General features: G+C 43.7%; 1 pseudogene; it reads left to right on the top strand.

Annotated features, from left to right (window-relative positions):
- Window positions 1-1195: 1195 nt before the first annotated feature.
- Window positions 1196-2624, top strand: LOC112908910 (proline-rich protein 3-like; annotated as a pseudogene).
- Window positions 2625-5017: the final 2393 nt, after the last annotated feature.

The raw sequence follows: 5017 nt of genomic DNA on the forward strand, positions 1-5017 counted from the left end.
TCCCTGTCTTCTTTCTGATCTTAGGGGAAAGGCTCCCAGTGTTTCGCCATTGAGAATGATATTTGCTGTGGGCTTTTCATAGATGGCATTTTTTTTTCCTGGATGGCTTTTAAGATGCTGAGGAATGTTCCCTCTATCTCTACACTCTCAAGAGTTTTGATCAGGAACAGATGCTGTATTTTGTCAAATGCTTTCTTTGCATCTATTGAGAGGATCATATGGTTCTTGTTTTTTCTCTGCTGATCCGATCAATCACATTGATTGTTTTATGAGAAGCAGCCTTGCATCCTGGGGATAAATCCCACTTGGTCATGGTGAATAATCCTCTTAAAGGACTGTTGGATCCTATTGGCTAATATCTTGTTGAGATTTTTTGCATCTGTGTTCATCAGGGACATTGGTCTGTAATTCTCCTTTTTGGTGGGGTCTTTGTCTGGTTTTGGAATTAAAGTGATGCTGGCCTCATAGAACGAGTTTAGAAGTATTCCATCTCTTTCTATCTTTCTGAACAGCTTTGGTAGAATAGGTATGGTTTCTTCTTTAAACGTTTGCTAGAATTCCCCGGGAAGCCATCTGGCCCTGGGCTTCTGTGTCTTGGGAGGTTTTTAATGACTGTGTCAATTTCCTCCCTGGTTATCCACCTGTTCAGGTTTTCTATTTCTTACTGTTCCAGTTGTGGTAGTTTGTGGTTTTCCAGAAATGTGTCCATTTCTTCTAGATTGTCTAATTTATTGGCATATAGCTGCTCATAATGTTTTTAAAATCGTTTTTATTTCCTTGGTGTTAGTAGTGATGTCTCCTTTCTCATTCATGATTTATTAATTGGAGTATTTTCTGTCTTCTTTTTAATAAGGCTGGCTACTGGTTTATCTATCTTATTCTTTCAAAGAACCAACTCCTGGTTTTGTTGATCTGTTCCACAGTTCTTCTGGTCTCTATTTCAGTGAGTTCTGCTCGAGTCTTTTTTAACTCTCTTCTTCTGTTGGATTTAGAATCTATTTGCTGTTTTGTCTCCAGCTCCTTTAGGTGCAAGGTTAGCTTTTGTATTTGAGTTCTTTTCAGTTTTTGGATGGATGCTTGTATCGCGATGTATTTACGCCTCAGGGCTGCTTTTGCTGTATCCCAAAGAGTTTGAACGGTTGGTTATATCTTCATTCCCATTAGTTTCCATGAATCTTTTTAATTCTTCTCTAGATCCCAGCGTTCCCCTTCCTCACTGCCCTCCAAATCCCGCTGCAGCCATTGCCGCAACCACGATGCCCAAATGAAAGAAGCAGAATCAGCAGCAGCAGCCGCCGCCACCACAACAGCCCCCACTGCCAGAGAGGGAGGAGACTGGAGACGAGGAGGATGGGAGTCCCATCGGACCACCTAGCCTTCTGGGCCCTCCCCCCATGGCCAATGGAAAGCCTGGTGATCCCAAGTCAGCTCTTCACAGAGGTCCTCCAGGATCAAGGGGACCAATGATTCCACCACTGCTGAGCCTCCCACTTCCTCCCAGGGGCAGAGGCCCAATCGGGGGAGGCCTGGGCCCCAGGTGTGGCCCATATGGTCGTGGCTGGTGGGGGGGCAATACTGAACCTCCTTTTCCTGGACCAGGCCATGGGGGTCCTTCCAGAGGAGGCTTTCACAAAGAGCAGAGAAATCCCTGAAGGCTCAAAAGTTGGTCTCTTATCAAAAATACCTGCCCGCCCAAGGATGGCCCCCAAGTTATGGAAGACAAATCCAACCACCCCGTCTGCCGACACTTTGCCAAAAAGGGCCACTGTCGATATGAGGACCTCTGTGCCTTCTACCACCCAGGCATCAATGGACCTCCTCTGTGAGACTGTGCCTTCCCATCCAGGCTGGAAGGAGCCCTCTGACCTGGCGGCCATATATTTCCCTGTGGCCCTGTGACAGCTACTGTGAGGCTGTTCCACCCACCACCCTCAGTCAGTGGCACCCACCCCCATCTCTCACCTCCCCCATTTGGGGTCCAGAGTTTTGTTTCATCACTGGTGCCCAGCGTGTGGGCTTTCTTCCGATTCAGCCTCCAGAGACTCGCCTTCAGAACCCCACCTTTGCTCTCTTCAACTGCCTCCTGGATCCTCTTCCCCTTTGCCGATTGACTGCTGAACAAGAAACCTCTTTGGTGCTGTTTCTTGTGCATCTATCTGTCCACCCAGCCCTCGGCACTGCCCTCGATTCCTAAGAGCCCTGGAGCAGTTTCCTGCCATTCCCTTCTTCTAGCTGCTTGTTTTAAGTCCTTTTTATGTGACAAACCCTACCCCCAAAGTTGTCAGTTGCTCTGTGAAACTCACCAGGTTGACCTGGGGTCAAGTACGGATGACTGGTGCAGAGTTATTCCCTGAAAGGCCACTCTCCCTGCTTTTGGATTTTGTAGATCCTGCATCAGTAGCATGATCCCCACCACTCGTCTATGATCACTGTGCTTTGTGGAACTGTGCATCCCCTCGTACGTAGCCTTTCTCAGTGTCCGTGGCATCATTGTGACTTCCCAACACTAGAGTAAGTTTTTCTGCCAAAATGAGTGAGGCTCTTGATGCCCTCTAGATTTTCCACACCTCCCAACATGGGAGAATTGTGAAACTTTCTGCAAGACTGCCTCCCTGGTCTCCCTATTCTCCTGGTGTCGGTTTTTTGGGGTTTGACACAAGCCCATGAGATGTCCTCTAAAGCCTCTTACGGGCTATCCTATCTCCTCTCCAGCCCACTTTAATTAGAGTATGTCATTGTGAGGCCACCAGCGCTTTCGTCTGAATTCTGCGAATCTCCACCTGGCCTACCCTTGGGTGGAACCTGGACGGTACTGTTGCCCTCGTCTAACCTTCTTCCCTACATCCCCGGCACTGGTTGTTTTCTGTGAAAACGGCAGTGAACAGGTTCGGTTTTGCACTGGCCCTGAGGAAATGGGTCAGGAGTTGTGTGGGCAAGAGGGAAGGATGAGAGCCGTTGGAGAACTGAGAATGAATTTTTTTTTCTTTTTAACATTTTTATATTAGTAATAAATGCAGTGGAAACAAAAAATAATAATTCTTCTCTAATTTCCTTGTTGACCCTTTCATCTTTTTGAGGATGGTCCTTAACCCCCATGTGTTTGAAATCCTTCCAAACTTCTTGTGATTTAGTTCTAGTTTCAAAGCATTATGGTCTGAAAACACACAGGGGATGATCCCAATCTTTTGGTATCAGTTAAGACCTGATTTGTGACCCAGTATGTGGTCTCTTCTAGAGAAAGTTCCATGTGCACTTGAGAAGAATGTGTATTCAGTTGGTTTTGGATGTAAAGTTCTGTAAATATCTGTGAAATCCATCTGGTCCAGTGTATCATTTAAAGCTCCTGTTTCTTTGGAGATGTTGTGCTTAAAATACCTGTCGATTGCAGAAAGCGCTACACTGAAGTCACCAAGTGTATTATTATCTAAGTATGTCTTAACTTTGGTTATTAATTGATTGATATACTTGGTGCCTCCCACATTTTGGGCATAAATATTCATGGTTATTAGGTCCTCTTGTTGGATAGATCCTTTAAGTATGATATAGTGTCCCTCTTCATCTCTCACTACAGTCTTTGGGATAAGCTTTAGTTTATCTGATATAAGGATGGTTACCCCTGTTTTCTTTTGAGGACCATTTGAATGGTAAATGGTTCTCCAACCTTTTATTTTCAGGCTGTAGGTGTCCTTATGTTTAAAATGAGTCTCTTGTAGACAGAAAATAGATGGATCTTGCTTTTTTATCCAGTCTGAAACCCTGCTCCTTTTGGTGGGGTAATTAAGCCCATTCATGTTCAGAGTTACTATTGAACGATAGGAATTTAGTGTCATCATGATACCTATTCAGTCCCTGTTATTGTGGGTTGTTTCCTTGGAGAATTCACATGTCCTCATTTCGATACATTGCCCAGCTAAAGAAGTCAAAATAGCATCGCCCTTGTATAAAGGTAGATCTACACAGACCAGTGAAGTGTAACAGAACCAGAAATAAAGCCTCATGTATACGGTCCTTCTAGTCATTTTTCTCAGTGCAGAGTGGCGTATGAGCAGGCTGCATCAAGAATATCAACCACTACCTAAGCAAATTTCACCTTAGATGATTCTGCAGAGGTCAGAGACCAGAAATTGAAAACAAAGATCATTCATCTTTCGATGGACACCGAGGCTCCTTCCACGAACAAACTAAAACAAAAGGACCACTAAAGTGAAAAAGAAATTTTAAAACAAGGTAGTAAAAAATAAAAGGCTAGGAATACTAAAGCATAAGAGAGAGAAAAAAAAGAGAGGAAACAGAAAAAAGAAAAAAAAGGAGAAGAAAAAAAAGGAGGGGGACTGGGAGATGGGTGTGGTGACGAAGTTGTAGTGGAAGGAGAATGTAGTCTACCTGAGGGGTTCTAGAGAGTGAACCTCTTGTTTCTGAGTATATTCAGTTCTGTATATTAGGAGATGTTGAGTCCCAAATGTATATAAACCAGAAATAGTTATAGAAAGCCCCAACATTAACCACCAAAGATAAATGAGATAAAAGAGGGGGGGAGAATGGGAATGAGGAATCTCACAGAATGAACCAGCATGATATACCACTTGGTTCTGGGTGATGTGGGTCATGTTTTAGAAGGTATTAACTTCTGCCATTGTAGAACAAAATGAGGCAGAGAAAAGAAAAAACACAAAACAAAACAAAAAACCGTATATTGTATATCTCCCAAAATTGAGTATGTTGAAGGGAATCTATAAGTGGAAAATATATCTAGGACCTGAATTGTAGAAGTATGAAAGTCAAAAAGGAAGAATCCTAACAGTGAAGAGGTGGTAAAATAATGTAGTTAATTAAGGTGGGAAAAGGGAAAAAAAATTGGAAATTTATAGTGTGATATAAAAACGAGTTGTACTGGGAAAAGGAAGAAAAAAAAGGAGGGGTACCCTCCGGTTCTGTATACTGTAAATCTCTTGACTTCCCTTGGAGCTTTCCAGCGCTGCTGGGTCAAGAACTTGCTCTCCCCCTGTCCTTCCAGCTG

This window comes from Vulpes vulpes, chromosome 7 (assembly GCF_048418805.1).
Source record: "Vulpes vulpes isolate BD-2025 chromosome 7, VulVul3, whole genome shotgun sequence".
In the NCBI taxonomy this organism is placed as follows: Eukaryota; Metazoa; Chordata; class Mammalia; order Carnivora; family Canidae; genus Vulpes; species Vulpes vulpes.